Genomic DNA, 26394 nt, shown 5'->3' with positions numbered 1-26394 from the left:
AATGAGAGTTCAGATATGTTATTGTGTTTCGCGGATTTTAATAGTTTCTACATAATCAAAACGTATTCTGAATGTGGATTATCACTATTCTTCTCATTATTTGTGCCATATCTGGTATTATCTTCCATTGGTCGCTTGTCATTGATGGAAACGGATTTCTCATCAGATTTATCGCTATAATGTACTACTACCATTTTATTTGTACGGACAATATTAATTCATTTTCATGATTTTCATTGTTTTCACTGCGCAGGATAAATATTAATTTTGTTACTCCGATGATGTCGGATAAGCTGATGCAATCCCAACAATAGAGTTGATCAGATTCTATTTTTGTGTGGGTGCCCTTATTACAGACTTCTGGTTTGTTATCCTTTTGATTTTTTGCCATTTCCCTTGTAATTCCTAATAACTTGCGTTTCGCATTAATGTCTATTTCTGGAGGTATCATTGCTTTTAAGGAGTCAGAATCTAGTTCGATTCTTGACAAGGCATCAGCATTCGTATTCATGCTGCCTTTTTTTGTATACGATCGTGAAATCATAATCAGATAGGTCGACTCTAATTCGAGTATGTTTGGATGAAGGATTTTTATGGGTGAATAAAGAAACTAATGGTCTGTGATCTGTCACGACTATGAATTTTCGTCCATATAGATACAGTCTAAAAAATTTATTCCCCGGTGTATAGCTAAAAGTTTTTTTTCGATAACAGGTTTGTTGATATCGTGTTTAGCTAGTGATTTGCTTGCGTATGAAATGGGTAAATCGTTGCCAATTTCGCCTTGAGATAATACTGCGCCTAAAGCCTAGTGTGGGGAAGTGAAGTCGACATCGTGAAATTATCCTTTTTTGAGGATTCCTAACTCCACAACAATCTGCGGAAGCTACAATCAGCAGCAGTCTGCCGTTGGTCTAATCGACACAGGAAGAGCTTAGGATAGATATCACTGTAGAGCAATTATCTATCCTCATTGAAAGCAACTAATCAAGTCTGTCAAGCCTTGGGGCTCTAGTTCTTTTATTCAATTCTTACTTACATTCTAACATATGTAAATTCCTTATTTTCTATGCGCTTACATTTTCTAACCAATCAAAATTCCTTTAATTTCTTACTGGCAATTTTTTGGACCAATTGGGTCTGTACATAACAATATTTCTCTACTATGATTGTGACGTCATAACTTTCTCTTTCTTTCAATTTACAAATCTAGAAACATACGGGTCGTGCTGGTCATATGCCTGTATGCATTTCTTATGCATAGTCATGTAGCTATGTAGATGGTCATATGCCTGTATGCATTTCTTATGCATAGTCAAGTAGCTATGTAGATGGGTGATGTATGCACGGCATGTTGTGACTCAAGTGGGTCTTATTTCATGTGTTTTGTTCGGCGGTAGATACAAAGTGAACTCTAGTGACTTATGAGGAAATATGGGTCGGTTAATGACTGATTGCTATTGTTTACGTAACTTTAATTGAAAATTGGTGTGAGGTCGGGTAAGTTGTCTTTTGGGTTTCGTATTATTAATGAATTAAATTTATCGTTTGGAATGATATCACTACACCACGGGGGTTTGGGAGATTGAACATTTCTCGTAGTGAAATGTGAGATCTCGATATGTTTTGTAAAGAAAGAGTGAAATTATAATTCGGTTGAATGTTCACAAATAAATGTTTTTTTTTTTTTTTTGTAAGTTGTGTGGTACTTATACTAAAATTTATTATTATCATTATTTTTTATCTTTTTTTTGTGTTTAATTTATGTTCTATTTTAAAATTTCTTTACTCTATTCTTATGTACGGTTTCTTCTACTCCGTTAATTTCTATATTCAAGTTTACATTATCTATACTTTTTACTTTATATGGTCCTAAGTAAGGTAGACTAAGTCTCCTATATTCACATTTATTGGGCTTGTTTTGTTATTGTCATTTATTCTTTTAATTTTTGTCATTTCTATGATTTTTCGAGCTTTATCTAAAGAATACTGTAGTCTAATCTTGAGCTCTTTCGCGTAATCGTCTATGTTATATACTTTACTATTTATGTGTAATATGTCATCTGGTAAATAGGGTAATTTGCCGAAAACTAGTTCGTAGGGAGTGTAGTTGTTATCCACGTGAGGCGTGGTGTTATATGCAAATGTCTAATATGGAATCCATATATCCCATGCCATATCTTCAGCGAATGCTAATATGTACTCGTTAAGTACGCGATGGTTTCGTTCGTTAGTGCCTAAAGTTTCGTGGTGGTAAGGCGTAGAAAATTTTTGGTTTATTTTCAGAAGTTCGCAAATTTCTTTCATTAGTTTGTTAGTGAATTCAGTTCCCTGATCTGATTTCAAAATTTTAAATATTCCATATTTTAGTATAAATTCTTTTACTAGTGTTTCTGCTACCGTTTTAGCATCTTTAAATTGTATAGGGGCTGCTACTACAAATTTTGTTAATTCACACTGCATTGCCAAAACATATCTATAACCGTTTGATATGCGTAAAGGGCCTACTGTATCTATCGAAATAGTTTCAAAGCTCGTCGATGGAGTGTCTGTTTTTACCATTCTTTCCTTTGTATGACGGGTTTGTTTATTTATTCTGCAAGATTTGCAGTTAGATATATAATCTTTTACCATTTTACTCATATTCTTCCAGCAATAACGTTGTTTTAATCTCAAAATTGTCTTCCTGACTCCTAAATGTCCTCCATGTGGCGTGTCATGGTACTCTTTTATTAAATTTTTCTGTATCGCGATATCCTCAATTCTTTTAGGGGGTTCATATATCATTATATTTACTTCGAAGTTCTTTTCTTGTTGCAACGTATTAATTATACTTTTTAATTCATTTTTACCTAGTACCTGGAAAATATCATCTGTGTTCGAAAGTGCTAGCTTGTGAATTTTCCATTTAACCGCTGTTATCAATAACTTCTTCATGATAGATGCGTACATCATATCAGAATTATCGCTATTATTAACCGATTTGGTATCTGTGGAAAGTGTTGTTGAATGTAGTTTGTCACTAATCGAAACGGATTTCTTATTAGTTTTATTGCTACAATATACACTTATTCCCTCTGTGGTGCGCATAATTTTATTCTTACTTGATTCATTCAAAATGAATTTCAATTTTAATATATCTCTGACGTCTGATATCGAAGAACAATCCCAAATATGAAGTTGATCAGACTTCTTAGGATGATCTGCTTTTGCGTCCTCGTGCACGTTTTTTACAATATTGTCAAGCTTTCTCTTAGCTGACATACCCCTTGTAATCGCCAAAGTTTTCTTTACAGTAGTGTCATTCTCTACTGGAGTCATCTTCTTCAATATGTCTGAGTTTAATTCAATTCTTGAGAGTGCGTCTGCATTTGTGTTCATTTTCCCCTGCTTGAAAACAATGTCAAAGTCGTAATCTGAAAGGTCTAATCTGATTCTCGTCAGTTTGGAAGATGGATTTTTGTGTGAAAAGAGTGATACTAACAGTCTGTGGTCAGTTACTACAATAAATTTCCTACCGTACAGGTATGGTCGGAAATAGTTGATACCCCAATGTATGGCAAGTAACTCTTTCTCGATAACAGGTTTGTTTAGGTCATGTTTTCCCAAAGACTTACTGGCATAAGAAATTGGTAAGTCATTGCCTATTTCGCCCTGCGAAAGTACAGCGCCCAATGCATAATTTGATGCATCTGTAGTTAATATAAAGGGTCTGTCGAAATCTGGGTATTGTAGTATCGGTGGTTGGATAAGCTTCTGCTTCAATGTATTGAAAGCAGTCTGACATGCCCCTGTCCAGGTAAAAGTAGCATTCTTTTTTAAGAGAGCATTTAGTTCTTTCGCTATTCCCGCGAAGTCCGGGATGAAGCGTCTGTAGTAATTGCAGAATGCAACGAATCTACGCACTTCATCTGCGTTTTTGGGTATGGGATAATTTCGAATGGTTTCGTTTTTTGTAGGATCGGTTCGTATCCCTTTGTCCGTGATAAGGTGCCCTAAGTATACGACTTCTGATTTTAAAAACTGGCATTTGCTGGCGTTCAACTTCAGGTTGTATAATATTTGCGTAACCTCTGTAGAACTTTTATTAGATTTTCATTATGATGATTGATACTACATCCGAAAACTATAATGTCGTCAACATAAAGAAAAGCTTCTGATCTTAACCCAGTTAGTGCTATCGTTAACATTCGTTGAAAGCTATTTGATGAAATTTTGAGGCCGAAAGGTAGACGTTTAAACTGAAAATGACCTGTACCTGTTGAAAATGCGGTGAGTGGTCTAGAACTTTTTTCCAATTCTATTTGGTGGAATGAACTCGTCATATCCAAAGTTGAAAAGTATTTGGCCCTACCCATCTTTTCTAATACATCCTCTAGCCTTGTTAACGGAAATTTATTGCTTACGATTTTGTTGTTCAACCTGCGATAATTTACTACTAGTCTCCAGTGTTTTTTGTCATCAGTGCCCTTTTTTTAAGGTTTTGTGTAAACACAAAACCTTATTAAAATCGGTTTACTGTCTGTCTGTCTGTCTGTCTGTCTGTCCGTCTGTCTGTCTGTCTGTCTGTCTGTCTGTCTGTCTGTCCGTCACACGCATTTTTCTCGGAGACGGTTGTAGCGATTGACACCAAATTTGGTGGAAAGCTGGGAACTGTGAACGCTCACGCATACAGTGAATTACATCCTTTAATGACGAATTTAAGGGGGGGTCCCCATACATGCAAAAGGGGGGTGTAAATTTTTTTTTCATCAAATATAGTCATGTGGGGTATCAAATTAAAGGTCTCGGTTAGTGCTTTTCGAACACGGTCTTAGTTTTGACATTTGTTGAAAAGGTGGGGAGGGCGGGGGGTTGAAAGTGACCATTCTTTTACGGGGGCCATTCTCAGAAACTACCCAACCGAAAAATCTGAAAAAAATCAAGAGGCTGCCACTATATGGTGCCTCGGCTCCGAAATACCTTCCACAATGATATCTGCACAAATAAAGTTAATAATAGTATATTACTATAATTTTTAGTAATTCGCTGCAAGACCCCCCTTAAGTTCATGCTAGGACCACGAAATGTCGCAACAATATAGGATATAATATAGAGCATGATCTTACCAAGTTTGGTGGAAATCGCACTATTACTAACAAAATTATAATACGTCAAAATTGTCGCTTCTTTACTAATTCAACACTATGAATGTCAATATCATCCGAAAGTGGATATTCTCACATAATATATGCATATATTACGTGCTACGTACTAAGAAATACACAAAACCTTTCGTACCTGAAGCGTCCAGCCTCCGGTTTCCCGACTTGTTGGTACAATTAATAATGGAGAGTTGTATGGGCTTACCGAAGGTTCGATAATGTTACTATCGGATAATTGTTTGACCTGTTCTTCAATCTCATTAAGCTGTGCGTGTGGTAATTTATAGTTTTTTGTGTATACTGGCACATCATCCGTAGTTGCAATTTTTTGTTTATAAAAATTATTTACGGTAAGTTTTTCTCCTTCAAGGTGAAAAGCATCCTGATATTCTGCTATGATCTTCATAAGACTATCCCTCGCTTTCTTATCTTTCACGTCTGTTCTTATCCCATCTAAAAGTCTCTTTAAACGGTCTGGACCTTGTGATGCTGCTTCTAATATTCGATAGTCCTTTAGTGGTTTTATCTCAGCATCGAAATGTTTGAGTTTTACCGGTCTATCATTTGTATTTAGTATTTTTACGTGACAAACACCTTTGGCTGGAATTATGGTGTTGCCTACAAAAACGCCTCTCCGAATTTCCTTACTTAGAATCAAACTGTCTTCTTCTCTTACCAGATCTATTGGTATTATTACCTCAGCTCTAGCTGCTATGTTAACGTAAGAACTTGTTAACGGTTTGGTGTTCATAGGAATTGTTACCTCGTCATATTTCGTACTGAAGGTTATGGTATAAGTTTCGAAATCTATCCGACATATGTATTTCTCTAAAATATCTCGCCCTATTATTCCATCTGTTTTTATTGGAAAGTTATCTCCTACTATATGAAATCTATTCCTATCAAATTTTTCACCTATACGTAAAGTAAGTTCTGTGGTGCCCGAAGATTCTACTGACCCTCTAGTGATGCCATTTAACTTGCATTTTTCCTTATCATCTATTCTGTCTGAACTAATTGTTAGTTTTTTGCATAGCGAAATATCTGCCCCTGTATCTATTAGAAAAGTTAAATCTTGGCCCAAATCCTTGCAATAAAGTTTTATATAACTCGAAATTGAATTATTGTTCGATAAGTTGTATACATGGTTTCCGGTAAGGATTTTATCTTTATTTTCTAATCTTGTTCCTCGCCGGAGGGTGTCCCGTTTCCCTGGTTCTGAATTATATTTACTCTGTAGTTGTTCCTATTATCTCTGGGGTTATTGCGATTCTGGTTGAAATTACCTTTATTCCTACCACGATCACTGGGTCTACTTTGGGTATTGCTGTTATGTCTAGCGCTGAAACTTTGGTCACGATTCCGCCACGGTTGTTGATTATAGTTATTAGATCTGTAGTTATTATTGGGTCGCTAGTCTATTCTATTGTTAAATGAGTTATTTGAAGAATGGAAATTTCCGCGGTTTGTATTTCTGTTTTGAAAATTTCTACCTGAACTATTCACTTGAAAAACACTAGCCCGATTTCCTGAATCTCGTTTCTCTAACTCTAATGCGTAATTTGCGGCTTCAGTCATGTCTTTCGGTCTTGAAGAGAAAACGGTATCTCTTATTTCAGGGTTTAATCCGGTAAGGAAAGTTGTAAGAGCTTGTCGCCCATTTAGTTTTGTAATCAAATTCTTTTCTGCCTCTGTCACCGTTTCACCCAATTCGGCAACTTGTAGGTGACTCAACTCACTTGTAAGGTGTAGTATTTTGTCCCGATAATTAGTCACTGAAGATTTGTTCTGGGATACTGAATTCAGTGTTGTTTGGATGCTCTGGATTGTGTTCGAGCTTACAAATTTTTGTTTTAACAATTTTACAAAGCTTGCCATATTAGTGGGTACATTAGTACCTACAGCTAAGCGAGCTGTGTCTGTTAACTTGACATTTATGACAAAATCTAATAACTGTTTTTTTCCTGGTTCGTTTAATGTCTCGTTTAAAAATTCTAGCAATTTTGTGAACGTATGGAGATCTTTATATTTACCATCGAAAGTTGGTATTACTTTGACGGCGGTTGTAATATCGAAGTCACTCATATTTGATTCTATCAATTGTATTTCAAGAAGTTCTTTAAAGGTATTGTACGCTTGTTTAAAAGATGTGGATAAGCTCAAGGTTTTACTATCAGTAGTGTTCTGGATTATGCTCGAGGCTTGAGCCTTTATCTGTTCTAAGTTTTGCAATTTTGAAAGGACAGTGTCACGTTTGTAACCTCTACCCGCACTTTTTTTTGCGTTTGATATATCTCTTTGTAAGTTACTCAATAATCTTTTTAGAGTCTCTAAATCGCCCATGAAAAATTATTTTTGTGAATAATATGTAGTATTGAACGTTATTTATTGTGAAAGAAAAGTTAAATTTAAAAAAAAAAATTGTTCTGTGGTTATACATTATTTCTATTAACTACCTTCCTAACGTAATTCGAATGGTGCCTATTATATAAATATACGAAAAAAATTATGATGACGAAACATCCTGATGTCGTGATTGCCTGACGATATTCAGTCACGAGGCTGTTGTTGGTTGCCGAGCTGCAATTGCCCATGTTTAGGGTTCTGCTTAAGTAGTCGCAGTTGTTCTGTTATCTCCTTAGCTTTCTTTATAAACTCGTTCTTCTGGCTCCCCGTTGCGATAGTCGCTAGCCTGTAGTACTCTGCTTTTTCATTTCTTAATTTCTGCCGTTTACCTACTCTTGTCTTCTTAAATTTTTGTCGATGTCGCTCCTCTGCTTCCTTCTTCGCTTCAGTTCGCGCTTTTAGCTCCGGAATTGTTAATTTCTTCGGTCCTATATGTTTTAATTCATCCTTCGGGGTCGCTACATATGGTGGTGGTGCTATCCCTTGCTGTTTGATACTTTCTGGCTTGTATTCCTCTGCTATCTTGATCATCCGATTGAATATACGGTCGACTTCTTTTTGAAAGTCGTCTTCGATTAATATGTTGATGGTGTCGTCCATGATGTGGAATTACCAACTTCTTTTTGGTCCATAATAGGCAGGATCGCCATGTAGGGAAGTGGCGTCGACATCGTGAAATTATCCACGTGAAATAAGAAGAGCTATATAAGTTACTTTTGAAATATAAATTTTATTAAAAATTTAAAACCTTTTTCGAGGATTCCTAACTCCGCAACAATCTGCGGAAGCTACAATCAGCAGCAGTCTGCCGTTGGTCTAATCGACACAAGAAGAGCTTAGGATAGATATCATTGTATAGCAATTATCTATCCTTATTGAAAGCAACTAATCAAGTCTGTCAAGCCTTGGGGCTCTAGTTCTTTTATACAATTCTTACTTACATTCTAACATATGTAAATTCCTTATTTTCTATACGCTCACATTTTCTAATCAATCAAATTCCTTTAATTTCTTACTTGCAATTTTCTTGACCAATTGGGTCTGTACATAACAATATTTCTCTACTATGATTGTGACGTCATAACTTTCTCTTTCTTTCAATTTACAAATCTAGAAACATACGGGTCGTGCTGGTCATATGCCTGTGTGCATTTCTTATGCATAGTCATGTAGCTATGTAGATGGGTGATGTATGCACGGCATGTTGTGACTCAAGTGGGTCTTATTTCATGTGTTTTGTTCGGCGGTAGATACAAAGTGAACTCTAGTGACTTATGAGGAAATATGGGTCGGTTAATGACTGATTGCTATTGTTTACGTACGTAACTTTAATTGGAAATTTGTGTGAGGTCGGGTAAGTTGTCTTTTGGGTTTCGTATTATTAATGAATTAAATTTATCGTTTGGAATGATATCACTACACAATACCACAAATACACAATTTACTGTATAGTACATACTAGTGTAGTAGCTATCATAAATCAAAACATTCGTTCCAACCCGCGTTATCATTAAAACAATAAATTACATAATCGAGTAAACAAAACTTTACAAGATACCATTCCAAGGTACTTGAACGCGACATAGAATAATTTCACACGACCTAGAAACATTTTCAGAAAAAACGCCAATGTGAAGAAATCACATGCATTGAATTTCTGGCTCAAACGAAATGTGTGCACTTATGTTGCCTATTCCCGCGAGTGGGAAAAAAAACAACAGAGTTAGAGGAGATAATCTTTATTCGTTGGTTGCTTTGTCAAAGTTTCCTCTAGAACTAACTTATCTTTTGAACAATTCTTGCTTAAATACTATTTCTTATCAAAGGGCACAAACTGCTGATCTTGTGATCTTTCGTTATCTGATTTTTCCCAGTAACTCTATTCCTTCAATAACTCATAGCTGAATATGCATTTTATATTCCTTCGTCTCTGAAAGTGTTTATGTTATTTGATAACGACTTCTTGTTTATGCTTCAAGTGTTGGATACTCGGACTTATCTTATTATGAGTTATTGATGTTTATTTTATAGGGTAAGCGTTACATGTAACCATATATATAAGTTTAATCTATCCTTATGTGGGTATGTGTTATGTTCCAAATTTATATTTTATATTTTATTATATAATTTTAGTTTATCCTTATGTATGGATTTCAAATTTCCTGATACATCAATTAAAGTGTTGCATTCGTCAACTTCTATTACAGTGTATGGACCTCTGTTTTTCCTATTTTCATTTCTAACTAATACTTGGTATCCAATTTTTGTGTTCAAGGGATTTATACAGTTTTGTGTGTTTGCCCTTTTTGCCTTGACATTTTCAATAAGTGTACGTGCTTTAGTCATAGACATTTTCAACTTAACTTTTAGTTCGTCGGCATAATTGTCTAAATCATATACTGGGCTGTTATCTTCCAATATATTATTTGGAAGGTATGGTAGTTTTCTGAAAATCAATTCATATGGAGTGTAGTTAATATCTATATTTGGGGTGGTGTTATACGCAAATGTATAATATGGTACCCATCTATCCCATTGGTGATCATCTGCGAAAGAATTCATGTATTCATTTAGTACTCGGTAGTTTCTTTCAACAGTTCCCAAAGTTTGGTGATGATACGGGGTAGAAAATATTTGATTTATTTTGAGCAATGCACATATGTCGCTCATCAGCTTATTGGTAAATTCGGTCCCTAGATCCGATTTAAGTGTCTTGTAGTGACCGCGGCTGCGCGACGGGAGCGGAATTTCATTCGGCTCTTTCTTGATTAATTTGCTTAAATAATGCATTTAATAATGTGCAATTGCCCTAATGTTCGACACAGATTCCAAATTATTGAATGAAGAAGTTTTTCGGGATTTGGGTGTGAATAGTTGGGGGAAGAGAAAAGTTGTGGGAATTCCAATTGTTTTTGAAAGAGCTGAAGATTTTTGGAAGAAGAAAGAAAAAGAATCCGACCAAGAAAACGAACACCACATCGTGCTAAACCATAACTCAAGTGTATTTAAACAAAGGATTCCGAGAGTGGGTTCAAATCGTAGAGTAACAAATGATAAATTCACAAGCAAAAAAAAAACGAGAGTGCTTTGTTTTTTTTTTGGAGACGGTATTTGTTGGAAGTTTCGAACGTTGGTGGAAAATTGTCGTCCGTAGGAAACGACAGATTTTGAACAGCTAAGAAACGTGCGGATTCTAGCATAATATATTAATCGTTTCTGTAAGAATTTAAGCAATACGCCTGCTTGGTGCCAAATGTTTCAGATTTTCGAGAAGGAATCGCTAAGTTATAGTAAACTAAATAAATAGAGAAGAATTAATTTTTGTATAAATTTTTTTTATAAATTATTTTTGAATTTGTACCAGAATCATCCCGAGCTCAGAGTGACGACCTGGGTAAGTTTTTTTTATCTTTTATTTTTTTTCTTGGTTTTCGATAAAATTTAGTTTTTTTTTCTTTATTTCTTGAATTCGATTTAATTATTTTTTTTATTTTTGTTATTATTTATTTTTATAAATTTGTTTTCATTTTTTTTAATGATAATACATAATGATGGTTGAGTAATTCTGGTGTCATTTGAGGACTTCCTCCCTCTCTTTTCCTCCTTGTTCCCGCAGGACCTCTATATAGGGACATCCTCAAAAATGATAAACTGGCCTGAGGATGTCGAGGAAGGGTGGGAACCTCAGAGGCCGCGCCTCATTCAAAATCTGAGGCAGAAGAGGCAATAATTGGGACTTTGATCCGCGGCACTCGGGTCCTGAGACTTACGGCTCCACGCTCGCGGTCGAGCCGTTTTTTTTTATTTTCCAATTTTAGTTCGCGTTCGGGTTGTTATTCGATAGGCCGTCGCGAAGTTCCTATTAATGTCTATTTTGGAATCCGGTGCGGACCCACGCATCGGAATAGACACGTTGATTTGTAGTAATGAAGCATGAGGGATTAAAGCGCTCAAAGGACCCCCCCCCTCCACAGAACGTGTCGAGCGAGCACTTTGATGGAGCTTCAATCTTTGCGGGCGGACCTTCACGGTCAGCTTAGCCAATTTTTTTTAGGTTTCTGGGATAACTCTGCCCTCTAGGTCGTTGTCGGCCACTTAGGATGATCGACCTGATCTTCATATCCACACTTAACATAACAGTCTTAAAATTCATTAATTATGCCTAAAGCTATAGTATTTGCTTCTTTATTCTCTATTGGGAATGCTACAAAAAATTTTGTTAATTCACATTGCAGGGTTAATATGTATCTATATCCATTCGAGATTTTTAATCGACCTACTGTATCTATTTGTACAGTTTCGAAACTTGTTGATGGAGTGTCAGTCTTGTTATTTTTTCGTTAGTATGCCTAACTTGTTCGTTTATCTGGCATCCTGTGCAATTTCTTATGTGGGATTTACTCATATTGTTCATATTTTTCCAACAATATCGTTGTTTTAACTTCAATAAAGTTTTACGAATCCTTAAATGTCCTCCGTGGGGTGAGTTATGATATTCCTCTATTAGCTTTGTCTGTTCATTTACATTAGTCATTATTGTGGGTGGCTTGTATATTATTATCTTCAATTTTGTACGCGTACTTCCTCTTTGTTGCAACTTATTAAATATTCTTTTAAATATTTGTTTGTCTATAGACTTAAATATGACATCTTTATCAGATAATGAGAGTTCAGATATGTTATTGTGTTTCGCGAATTTTAATAGTTTCTACATAATCAAAACGTATTTTGAATGTGGATTATCACTATTCTTCTCATTATTTGTGCCATATCTGGTATTATCTTCCATTGATTGTTTATCATTGATGGAAACGGATTTCTCATCAGGTTTATCGCTATGACGTACTACTACCATTTTATTTGTACCTACGATATTAATTCTATCATTTTCACGATTTTCATTGTTTTCACCGCGCAGGATAAATTTTAATTGTGTTACACCGGTGATGTCGGATAAGCTGATGCAATCCCAACAAAAGAGTTGATCCGATTCTATTTTCGTGTGGGTGCCCTTATTACAGACTTCTGGTTTGTTATCCTTTTGATTTTTTGCCATTCCCCTTGTAATTGCTAATAACCTGCGTTTCGCATTAATGTCTATTTCTGAAGGTATCACTGCTTTTAAGGAGTCAGAATCTAGTTCGATTCTTGACAAGGCATCAGCATTCGTATTCATGCTGCCTTTTTTTGTATACGATCGTGAAATCATAATCAAATAGGTCAACTCTAATTCGAGTAAGTTTGGATGAAGGATTTTAATGGGTGAATAAAGAAACTAATGGTCTGTGATCTGTCATGACTATGAATTTCCGTCCATGTAGATACGGTCTAAAAAAATTTATTCCCCGGTGTATAGCTAAAAGTTTGTGTGATTTGCTTGCGTATGAAATGGGTAAATCGTTGCCAATTTCGCCTTGAGATAATACTGCGCCTAAAGCCTAGTTTGATGCATCCGTAGTTAAGATAAATGGTTTATCAAAATCTGGGTATTGGAGAATTGGTGGTTGTATCAATTTGTTTTTTAATGTTTCGTATGCCTTGTGACATTGTTCTGTCCAATTAAAGGTTACATTCCTTTTCAATAATGAATTTAAGCTTTTAGCGATTTCGGCAAAATTCGGAATAACACGCCTATAGTAGTTGCAGAATGCTACAAATCTACGTACTTCATCGGCATTTTTTGGAATTGGATAGTTTTTAAATGTTTTGTACTTTGTCGGGTCGGCCTTGATTCCCTCATCGGTTATTAGATGACCGATATATACAACTTCCGATTTCAAAAATTGACATTTAGTTTGGTTTAATTTCAAATTGTGCCGTCGTAGTTTTTGTAATATTTTGCAGAGGTTGTTATTGTGATGTTTAATTCTGCATCCAAAGACAATAATGTCATCTACATACAGAAATGCTTCATGACTTAAGCCACCTAAAGGTATAGTAAGCATACGCTGAAAACTGTTGGATGATATCTTTAATGCAAATGGTAATCTTTTAAATTGACAGTGATCGTCGCTGGTCGAAAATGCTGTTAATGGCCTAGACTCTTTCTGAAGTTCAATTTGGTGGAAAGAGCTGGTCATGTCTAAAGTTAAGAAATACTTTGCTCTAAAATCTAGAACGTCTTCTAGTCTCGTCAAGGGAAATTTGTCATTGACGATTTTGTCGTTTAGTCTTCGAAAGTATGCTACAAGTCGCCATTTTGACTTGCCATCTGTACTTTCTTTTGGTACAACTAACAGTGGTGAATTATATGGACTTATAGACGGTTCAATAATATCGCTTGTTTCCAAGTCTTTTACTTGTTGTAAGATTTCGGTGTTTTGAGCTTGTGGTAGTCTATAATTTTTTATGTAGACCGGATTGTCTATAGCCCTTAGTCTTTGTTTATAAAAATTATTAGTGGAAAGTCTCTCTCCTTCCAAGTGGAATACATCTTGATATTTATGAATTATCTCTAGCAAGCTAATCATCGCGGGTTGATCTAAATTGTCTTTATCTATCAGTTCTAAAATTTCTTTGTATGTTTGTTTCTCCCCTCTGAAGATGTGATAGTTTTCTAATGGTTCGATTTCAACATTAAAATGTTTGATAACAACATCTTCGTCAGAATTTTTGTGTCGGACACCTTTTACAGGTATAATTATATTTGCAATAAAAGCACCTTTCTATATTTCTGTGTTCAACACTATACTGTCTTCATCGACATTTATATTGACTGGAACTATTTACAGGAATGATCGTCCTTTTTTGTGGCCATAGGCAATACAATTTCTTCATCGCTTACATTGAAGGTAATTGTAAGCGTTTCGTAATAAATTTTGCACATAAAACTGACCATCAAATCTCTACCGATAATACCATCCGTATTCATCGGGAAGTTACCGTCCACAATGTGGAATGATTCCCTGATTCGTTGATTCCCAATTAATAGATCTAAACAAGAAGTTCCTAACGATGTAGTGACTTCTTGTGTTATACCAGTGAGTTTCTATTCTATTCTCACTATCTATTTTATATTCTAGGTTCCTACTAACATTATTTTTACAGATAGACACATCTGCACCTGTGTCTATTAGGAACGATAGATGCCTTTTCGCATCGCAACTGTAAATTTTAACGAAATTAGTACAGTTATTGAAAATATTATTTACATATTTCCGGGAGGTTCTGTGTATCCTCTCCGGAACCTTGTTTCCCTGGTTCGTGCTAATGTGTATGTTCCGCCTATCATTGTAGTTATAATATTTCTGTTGCTATGGTTTCTATTATTGTTACTGTTCCTATGCTCATTATTCCCATTGTTATTACTTTCGGGGTTATTGTTATTGTAGCTGTAGTTATTCTTCCTACCATTGCTACGGTTACGTGTTGGATGGGGCCTGTAGCTTTACATTTTCCAATTCTTACGCTAAAGATGCAGCATCAGAAAAGGTTGTGGGTCTTGCTGAAAATACAGCGTTTTTGAGCTGGTCATTTAATCCTTTTCATCCTCGTTCATTCGCGTCATGACCTTTTTTTCGCTCAAAGTTGCTTGGTTACCCAATTCTTTAATCTGAAGTTGATTCAACCCATCAACTAGAGACAAAATCTTATCTATATATACTGTGACGCCTGATTTTTTTTGGTAAGTGCTGTTTAGCACTGAATGTATTTGCGGAATTGTTCGATTGTTTTTGTATTTCCCTCGGACTTTAAAGAATTAAAATCTGTTATGGAGACGTTACATAACGATAGTCTAACAGTGGCACTGAGTTTCACATTAGTGACGAAGTTTATCAGTGTAGTTTTCCCTGTTGTTGCTAGTGTCGTATATAGTAATTCGACAATTGTAAGGAATGGTTCTAGTTTCTTATACTTTCCATCAAAGATTGGGATTATCTTTATTGCTGTTTCTAAGTTGAAATCAGCCATGATGAAATTTTCTTGTAAATTTGGCAAACTGGTTTCTAACTCTTCAGTTATACCGTCTTGTTGGATATCTTCCACTGAATATCCTTGTTTGCCTAGCTGTAGCCAAATGTGTCCTTCGAAAATTGCAGTTTCAGCTTTAAATTTGAGTTTTAAGTCTGGTAACTTGGAATCCTCTGCAGATATGCCTTTCAAAATTTGACAACTATGCCTCAGAAATTCAACCAATTTTTTGTTTTCTTAGTTTTAGTTTGTTCAATTTTGCAAGCGACGTCTCAAAAGCATATAGAGCTCTTGAACTTTTTTTCAAATTACTTAAGACTACTATTTTCACTTATCAATTCCTCCAAAAGATCCATAGAGTGAAAGTGTTATCTTTGTAACCCTTTTTGACGAGAAGATGGGAAAATAAATGGAACCAAAAGATTTGAATGCTAAAGTAGTGAGTTAGATTTGAATAGACCTGTTTAATTTCTTTACTACATAAGGCTTATTGTATTTATTATACATATACAAAGTTATAATTATTACTAAAAATACAGCTGTTGTAGTTATTGTCTGCTTATACTCTTACAGAATTGTTTGCTCTTGAATTGAGCATTGGTTTCCCATTTTACCGAAGTTCGTGCAATTTCTGCTTCAGCAGTTTTTTCTGGTCACCGACTGAGATTCTCAGTAATCGATGGAATTCTGCTCGCTCTCTTTTGAGACGGGTCTTTCTACCGCCTCTGGGCTTTCTCTTTTTGTTAATGGCAGTCAATACGTCTTCTCTTCTCTGATCGTATTTGACCGTATAGTTTCCAATGTTTCTTGGTTTTGGTCTTTGAAGTCTTGTGCGCCAATTTTTGTGGGCACATATACCGGTGGCTTCTCCGCGGTTGTTACTTGGGGTATATATTCCTCCAGTCTATTGAACACTTTATCGATCTTTGCGATGTCCTCTGTACTGAAAATTCTCAGTTCGTCCGTTGTGGGATCGCAACTCACAAGAACACAGGTCGCAGGAGCAGGAACGCAGTTGACAGTTGCAGAAACGCAGTTCCGAGGTTCGACAGTTGCAGGATCGCCATGTAATGATGAGGGCTAGCAGGATTTCCAGCTAATGTATGTTGACTGATTATAGAGTTGCCGTGTGATACACGCTGAGAGACGATGTTCAGATCCCTAGACCTGATGTCCCGAATGTCAGGATCGTAGCCTGCTATGTTCGGGTAGATAGTTCTGTCCGAGCTATCTCTAGGTGCTTGTGGGGAGCTAAAGACAGAGTTTAGCTTTAGAGAAAGGGAACTTAAGGAATCAAAATTTCTTACCTGACGAAGCGGTGGGACCGCTTATAAGATGGCAATATGTCCATATTACAGAACACTTGCCGTGGTTGCTAAGTGGATCTTGTGATTAAGCCCTGCCGCGAGAATACGGCATGCAGAAACAAACTGCAGAAACTCAGAATCAATAAGAACATTTATTTCATCGTTGCTTTTCTTTTTATACAAATTTTTTAAAGCTAAAATTGCTCTAAATCTATCAACAACAATATTTGACCTAATTATTGGTTCGAAAGTAAATCAACACCAAATTACTTCGAACACTGCACTTACTATAAATTCTCATGAGGCGCGTGCTCTCAAATATCAAATTTCATTTCATGTGCATATGCATTACTTATATCCATATGCACAGATTTCGTTCGAGCCAGAAATGCATGCAAGAAATGCAATGCATGTGATTTCTTCACACTGGCGTTTTTTTAAATATATTTCTAGATCGTGTGAATTTATTCTATGTCGAGTTCAGGTACCTTGGATAGTTTTGTTTACTCGATTATGTAATTTATTATTTTAATGATGACGCGGGTTGGAATGAATGTTTTGATTTATGATAGCTTACAGTGCACGGGAATATTATTGTGATAGGTTGTAGTACAGTACACTACAGGTTGTTTTAGTTTTTCCAAGGATTCTAGTTTTAGATAATTTTCTAACATTTCTAATAGTATGTTGTTTGTACTACCCAATGAATCATAGTATTTGATTCTTTTGTTTTTAAGATCAATGACAGCTAAAGTCCAATGTACGTTATTTACATGTACTGGGATTATGGTTACATCAAATGAGAATATGTTGATCTTACGTGTCCAATTACTAATTAATTGGTATCCGTTTTGTTGGAGACAAGGTATGAAAAATGTATTCATACCGTATATTTTTGGTAAATTATTATTTTGTTTACTGCGTTCAGCAATAAGGTTGAAGTAGAAATTTATAAATTGAGTTGATCGATTGATTTTCCCTTAGGGTGTGGATATCTTTTCTAGATATATTTAATTTAAATTTATTATTTATTATTTCGGTTTCGGAACCTCGATTTAAAGCATGTTTAATTATTAATTTTTGTTCATCAGTAATAGTGTATTCAGATGCTTTTCTGTTTTTAATTTCGATTTTAATTTATGATTTGGTTCACGATTTTCCATAAATTTTTTCATACGTTTCATTCTGATTGGATGAATTTTATTTCTATGTGTGTTAATTTTTGTTAATATGATCTCGTTGTTTTCATTTTTAATTATATCAACTTTTCTGAATTTTGGTTGTTCCTTGTGCCTTTCATTAGCATAGTTTTTAATGAAGACTCTGTTGTAAGGGATGTCCTGTTCTAATTTACGGTTTTTGTTCTGATATTCTATCCACTTAGTTTCTTTTTTTCTATTTGTTCGAAGATTTTGTTTTTATTGTGCAATCCTTGTTGTATTTCGATAGGTTTATAGCCGGTAATTGAATGGATTGTGTTGTAGAAATGTTCAGTAGCTTTTAGGGATTTTTTTTCAGTGATGTTCATTTCTGGATTTGTTAGAGTAGAGTACTCTAATTTAGTCAATTAAAGTTTTATGACAACTATTCATGTCTGAATTTCCAGTATGTGTATTTGGTGAGGTAAAATGGACTTTTATGTTTTCGCTTCGTAAAGAGTCTTTGACGTTTATTACATTAAATTCATTTTCAGCTATAATTTTTTGTGGTTTGCCTAGATTAGTATTCCTTTCTCGAATTAAGTTTATAAAGGTGACTGCATTTTTGTCTAAAGTTTCCTTTGTGTAAAGGTGTTTAGAAAATTTATCGACACTTGTAAAGTATTGTTTTTTTTCAATGAAAAAGATATCGATATGTAATATTTGGTGGAAGGTGTTTCGGTTAATTTAAATTTTGGTTTTTTTACAAGATTGCAAATTTTGCAATTGTTTATATATTTGATGAGTAATTTATATATACCGTCATAATGGTATAGGTTTTTAAATCCCTCGAAGTTTTCATTTATTCCGCGATGATTCCCTTTTTGGTGTATTTTTTGATTTTTTGTTGGGAGCATTGATCCTCATTTCGTAGATCAATTGCATGTTTTGCGCACTTTAAGAATTTTAATTTGTTCTTGTTTTGAGTATAAACTGATAATTACTAGTTGTATTTTATTCCACAGGTGATCATTTGGTTCACAGTATATTCAAATTTTACCTTTTTCTGGAATATAACGTTTTAGTATATCCATTACTGAATTTTTACATTTTATATCGTTTTCGTCGATATGTATTTTCAGTTTTTTGTTTACAAACTGATTTTCTCTGTGTTTGTGTTTTGTTATAATATTATTATTTGTGTTTTGTATGTGTTAACGATTCCTTCTTTAGTGGATATGAAGTCGTTTTGATCTTCAATCCCCGAATGAATGGTAACATGATTACTTTTCATACTTTCAAAAAGTCCTGCTTTATTATCAGGTTCTTCCTGGTTTACATTTATTTGCTGGATATCTGTGTTTATTCGACTGAGAAAATCTGCTACTTTGCTTTCCTTGCCTTTGATATACTCAATTTTGTAATTATACCCATTTAGTTTTATTTTCATCCCTGGAATTTACTATTTGGTGCCTTTAAATTGCTTAACCAAACTAAAGGTGTATGGTCTGTGCGAATGTCAAATTGTACACCATAAAGATATGGTCTGAAATATTGTCTTGACCAAATTATTGATAGTAATTCCTTTTCTATTGTCGAGTAATTTCTCACATGTTCGTTGAGGGTTCTACTCGCGAATGAAATAGAATGTCCTTGTTGAGATAATACTGCTCCGATAGCTTTATCGCTAGCGTCAGTCGTTCGTGTGAATTTCTTTTTGAAATCCGGGTATCTCAGCATAGGATAATTGGTGATAGTATTCTGGGTAATCAATGTTTATTTTAGTAGATTTTTTGAGTGCAACAGTTAATGGTGATGCGATTTTCGCATAATTGTTTATAAATTTCTGGATTTTATTTGTTTTGTAGTATTAGGAACTTTTAAGTTTTTTATGACATTTATTTTGTCAGGATTTGGTTTGATTCCATCTGCAGCCAATATGTGATCTAGGTAATCTGTTTTTTTTGAGAAGAATTTACATTTGTCGATTTGTACTTTGAGGTGATATTTGATATTTTTTGGTATTATCCTCCATTTCCTGGAGAGATGTAGCAAAAATTAAAATATCGTCTAGGTATATGACACATATTTTATAATATTAATGTGGTCCTGTAGGACTTCGTTTCACATTCGTTGGAACGTTGCGGGGGCATTTTTCAATCCAAAAGGCATTCGAATAAATTCATAATGTCCTTGAGGTGTTGAAAAAGCAAGCGTCGGATTCTGCGACTTCACCTTTACCAAGGTCTAGGATAGTGAAGTATTGATTTCCCTAGTTTATCGCTTATTGATTCGATGTTTGAAATGGGAAACTTATCTTCAATTGTTTCCTCATTCAATTTACGGTAATCGATAACGATTCTCCATTTCGTTTTTCCGGAATTGTCCTTTTTTTGGGTACAACCCAGATTGAAGCATTTAGTGGGAGGTAGAATGCCTAATTATTCATTTACTTAATATTTCTTCCATTTGTAATTTAACTTCATTGCCATGTGTTTGTGGGAACCTGTATTCCTTTGAATATAATGGTTTGTTTGATTTGGTTATAATCAGGTGTTTTGTTTGAGTGATACCTTCTCTATAGAAGAGATCCTTATTTCCGTTAAAGATTCGTCGTAACGCGTCGGATTACTCAATGTTGAGGTTCTCAAACAATTTTTGTTCAGGGTTTGTGGATGTTCTGATTTCGGTTTGAAGATTAATTTCTTCTGGTGCAGCATAGTTAAACAACAGTTTTTTGTTATTTATTTCTAGGCTACCCTTGCCAAGATTAATAGTGACGTTCAAAGGATGTAACAGGTTTTGTCCTATTACAGCTTTGAATGATTTATTTTTAAAATCCATTACATCCCAGAGGATTTTATGAGATTCCGGGAGTTGGAACTCAGTTGGCATTACCGTTTTTAGTTTGTTTTTGACTAATGCGGTACCGCCTAGGCCTACAATAGGGATAGGGGTTGGAAGATACGAGTTAAATGTGGAAGAAAGTCTTTATCGATTCAAGAAGTTAAAGCGCCAGTGTCAATTAGGGTTGGAATTATTTGATTATCAATGGTTAAATTGATTATGGGAGGGTTTCCGAGGCTGGTGCTAGAAAATTTGTATCCATTGGTTCTATGTTTTGGTTGAAGCTTTCTGATGGATCAATTTGCATTTGGGTTGATTCACCCTGTTTTGCAACATTTTTGTAGTTAGACCGATTTCTTTTTATGTTTCAGTTGTTCAGAAGATGAACGATGGGCCAAGTGTTTGACAATTACGACTTTCGGGTTGAAATATTTTGTATTCGGGAATTCAACTTTTGTATTTACTTAATACTTAACTTTCGTTTCTGGCTGGACTGAACTCCGAATGTAAATTTTGATCAGGGTCTTGCAGGTATTCAACATTTAATTTATTATTTAATTTGTGGTATGTGTCTTTTGAAGTTATAAGACAACAACGTCAGGCTGCAGATTCCAAAATTTAAATGTCTTCGTGTTATTTATGAATTTCTCCGTTCAGTATTCAAGTCCTGATTAGATATAGCTTTTATTGCAATTGAAATTACTATAATATTACTTTTTACATAACTCGTTTACTATAATTATGAAGAAAAACACAGGCACCAATATTACCATATTCAATATCCGTCTTTTTTTTACTGTGACATAAATTGAACATTGAATGGGTTTACTTGGTTACTCAACGTTGAGAGAAAAAATTAATTCCCAGGAAAAGTATGAGTTTGACACCTCACATTTTTTTCCGTCACCTACTCTGCTCTTCACCCCTGTAGCGAGGTCTGAACTGAGTAGAGAGCGCCGGTGACGTCATCTGTCCGCTGGTATTCGCAACATTCGAAATAAATTTCGAATGCCGCGAATCCCGCCGCGCCACATGTCATCAAAATTTCCGCCACTTACTTTATGTATTTGATTGACGATACTTGAGTAAGTTTCGGTGATGCCATACGTTGTGATGAGGTTGTGTCGGTTGTTCTGCCAGTTGGGGTCCAATATTTTTTGGACAGTGCAGCTTGCTGATCCTTGTATTTTGTTGAGTACGGGCCGGAACATATAGACTGAATGGTTACCAGGTGATGTTAGTGATAGAACGGTATCGGCTTCGCTGATCCATGATGTGAGTACAAACTCGTTGTTGTTTCCCGTGCAGGTAGGTAGTCGACGTGCCTCTTTTATGAGTTCCTCGAATGATAATTCCAGTGGTAATATTGGAACATGTTGTTCGACCATTGTGTTGAATTTAGTTTAATTCACGTTTGTTATGTACTTGAATTTTTAAAATAATCTGAAGTCTCTACTGAGTACTTTTCGTACCGTTCCGAGTTTACTGTTTCATCTGTTTTTTGTTATAACGCTCTTCCTTTTCGGAAGGTGTTCAGAAGTTTTTTGTATTATGACGCTTATTTCCCAAGGGTCGTAAGTGTTTTTTTTTGTTAGTCCAACTAAATACTTGTTTCTCAAGACCAGGTTAAGGATAACAAATGGTATAGCTGACTCAACGTTTTCGTCGGTTGATTACACCTTGTGTTTTTTCAACACTTAGCGGAGTCGCGAAACTTTTAGGTTGTTGGTTCGATGACTTAAGAGGTTTTCTCTCTATTTAAGACGGACGACTGCGCCAGTTTTGGTTACAGAAACCATAAACGATAAAAAAAGAATTGTTCCTTTCCGTGGAACGATTCCAGATACAATTTGACTTGTATTTTGGGCTTTTTAAAAGTAAAGAGTTATTTCTTTATTAAGCCAAATAAAAACACTTAATGCTCACTATTACAATACTAACTTCAAAGTACGTGGTCTTACTTAACGCGATTTCACTAGACTAGCTGTTCGATGCAGAATGCTCATATTTATATTGATATGGAACAAGGGATGCAAAATGCCGAATTGCATCTTTTGTAATTTGATATTTTGGAAGGTAAGGAATATGCTAAATATGCATTTGGTATATTATTCTTATCTTCTGAATGTTTAGATCGGATAAATGTTTATAAAAACTATTGATGAATCATCTACCTGAGCGGAAACGAGAAGATAATGATTCATGTCTATTGTTTATACAAAGTATTCTGATATTAAATTGACTGAATTGATAAAGATATTGATTTTTGATAAAGTGGTTCCAATGATTCAAAGTTATGTTTACTTTATGTGTTGTTGGAGAAGTTTGTGATAATATGGGTAGGTGTATATGTAATTCGCACGTAGCAATGATCAATTTTCACTAACTGTAAAATGTAAGCATTCGAACGATGAAAAGAGATCATTTCTGGAAATAATCCGCAGAGGAGAACATAAAAGTTATTTCAATTAAGGGCAGTTTTTAAGAAATAGGGGTTTGTCCGGCTAGACCGTTGAAATAGCCCTATGTGCGCCGGCAGATGTTTTTACCATGCGCCAACGATTATTATTATTATCCGTTTGTAGTAGGTAACTTACCTTTTCCTTGGAACCATTTAATAAAAGTATCCCTTTCCTATAGTCCTGCTGAGTATTACGAAAACGGACATCAGATTAAGGAGGCGGATGAATGCATCCAAGCCCTCGAAGACTACGTCCTGAGGTCTCCAATGTTACAGGACGATCCTACCTAAGGCAATCCGTTGAGAAATATCTCGCTCTAGTCTAGGCCGTCTGTCTAGACCGCCTGTTTAGACCGTCATTAATTCTCGTCAAGGGAAGGTTGTCATTGACGATTTTGTTGTTTAGACCTCGAAAAACTACTATAAGTCACCATTTCGATTTGTCCTCTTTTTAGGTATGAATAAAGGAGGTGAATTATAAGGACTAGTTGATATTTCGATAATGTCGCTTGTTTCTAAGTCTTCACTTGTTGTAAGATTTCATTATTCGGGGATTGAAGTAGTCTGTAGTTTTTGTTATATATTTGATTCCATACTATAGTACTCCACTTTTGTTTATAGAAATAGTTTATAGATAGTTTTTCCCCTTTTAGGTGGAATACATTTTGGTATTCTCTAATTATGTGAAGTAAGCTGTTCACTGACGGTTTGTCTAAGTTCTCCTTATCTATTTGTTTCAGGACTTTATTCAATCGTTTTGATTGTATCTTTGTTTCTCACTTTTGAGGATGCTGTAATTTTTCAATGGTTCAATGTCAACATTGAAATGTTTTATGACTACATCTTCATTGTTGGCTTTTAAGATTTTAAAGTGCTGTACACCTCTTACAGGTATAATGATGTTTGCAATGAAAACACTTTTCTCAATTCCAGTATTTAGCACGATACTGTCCTCATCAATATCCACATTGACCGGAACTATCATTTCAGCTTAAGATATTTTTTTATTTCTGACTGATTTGCGTTTTGTGTGTTCACCATCGTTTGTTATGAAAGATATAGTAACTGTTTCGAAATCGATTTGAACATATAATTGACCATCAAGTTTCTACCGATAATGCCATCTGTATTTATCGGGAATTCACTGTCGACAATGTGAAATGACTCCATAGTACGTTGATTCCCTATTGAAAGTTCTAAACCAGTAGTTCCTTAAGAAGTGGTAACTTCTTGCGTTATCAAGTTCAGTTCTATCCTCACGGTTTATTTTATATTTTAAATGCCTATTTATATCATCATCATTTTTCAAAGATGGACACATCTGCACGTGTGTCTATAAAAAATATAAGATGCCTTTTTGCATCGAAACTGTAGATACAAATGATATGCACCATATTGGGTGTGGATAGTAACTCAGTGTTCTCTAATTCTTGGGCAAGTGACACAACGTGCTTGGTCTAGCCGAAAATGTAGTATTTTTTAATTGTTCGTTTAAACCATTTTCGAATATAGTTAACGCATGTCTCATTCAAGCGAGTTTTGTAATAATAAAACACTTTGTAAATATACAGAATTTATTTCGTTACTAAATGGACTATAAGACTAAGTCTAACTAATTATGAATCGTACATGATCTTTTATACTTGGTGCAGTACATGATTATATTATTATCAATACACAAAGTACATTTCTCATATCTTATCTATGAGTTATGTGTGCAGGATCCATTTAAGGTGCTTTTTTGATAAATTTCGAAAATATTGAAATATAACATCAACTTTATTTGGGCAAATATCGGAATGAGATTTTTTTGTTTTTTTTTTTCAAATTTATTGGTTATATGATCTGAGAAAGAGATTTGTTACACTTTATTGTACGTGCTTTTTATGTCCTAACTGTTTTATCTTCTACACACACATCCACATGGTATCTCTCATTCGAAATGAAGTGGGAATAAAGCTACCAACTAGAGGAACGTACAACAAGCCCAATATTCTCCGTTTTCTCAATCTTATTATTCATAAATGCAAATTTATTATATAATATCATTATGTAATTTTGCAGAGTAGATGAAGTGCAGAGAACTACGCTTTTTATCAGAATTCGTTGTTACAATGATATACATACATTTGTTATTATATTGTTAAAATGGATATTTTTATTATATTATTAAAGTATTCTCTACAGTTGAAATCTACCAGGTTTTATCAAATAAGGATCAGTTTCATTTATTGTGAAATTACAATAGTCAAGCCATTTTCATTTTTATCAGAAAGATTATTATTGGCCAGGATAATTGAGAATTAAGTGATAATTTTTTAATCTTTGATCATCATCATTTTCAATATTTTGCAATAATTTCCCGGACAATAGAAGTGTTCATCGAAGAATTTAAATTAACTTAGTAATCATAAAGTGTCGTAAGAAGCTACTTAAATTAAATTAGTGTTTCTCTCACTACAATGCCAATGACAATAACCGAATGAACATTTAAGAACAAAAGTAAACTTTTATTAAATTGCTATCACAAATTATTTCAAATTTAATTCTTTAGTCGTTTAGATGGAGTAGCCACTTCATTTTTAAAACTTTCAATTAAAATTGACAAATTTCGCCTAAAAAATGTACTAGATTGTGGCCATGTAGAAAATATTGTAGTTATTATTGTCAAATGTACGAATATTATGTTATTTTTATTTTTTTTCCAAAAAAAAGTTGTTTTAAGAATATAATTGAAACCGAACAATACTTTTTGTATGGATCCCCGTATAGTTTAATTGCACTTATTGTTAATTTTGTGATTCTGGTTATTATCCACTTTTAGAATTTATAACATTTACTTGTATTTCAAATGTATTCCAAACTGCAAAATAAATGTTGACGTTTACAAAGTATTCGAATTTCTTTTTTTTTTCGTTTTGGCAAAGTAATAACTTTCGTCAGTTATATTTCTATACCTCTACCTATGCGATTAACATTAGGACACACGTTTTATTCTTCTTCTTCTTCTATAATAATAATAATAATTATCGTTGGCGCTACAATCCATATTCGATCAGGGTCTTCAATTGTGTTAGAGCACTTCATTCAATACCGTAACGGTTCACTACAGTAGTACGCTGTAGCCACGACCCTGTCCGAGCAAAAAGTTGTCAGAATCCACCTTGGCATTCAGATGA

The sequence above is a fragment of the Hermetia illucens genome, chromosome 1 (assembly GCF_905115235.1).
Source record: "Hermetia illucens chromosome 1, iHerIll2.2.curated.20191125, whole genome shotgun sequence".
In the NCBI taxonomy this organism is placed as follows: domain Eukaryota; kingdom Metazoa; phylum Arthropoda; class Insecta; order Diptera; family Stratiomyidae; genus Hermetia; species Hermetia illucens.
Note: the sequence above shows the minus strand (reverse complement) of the source record.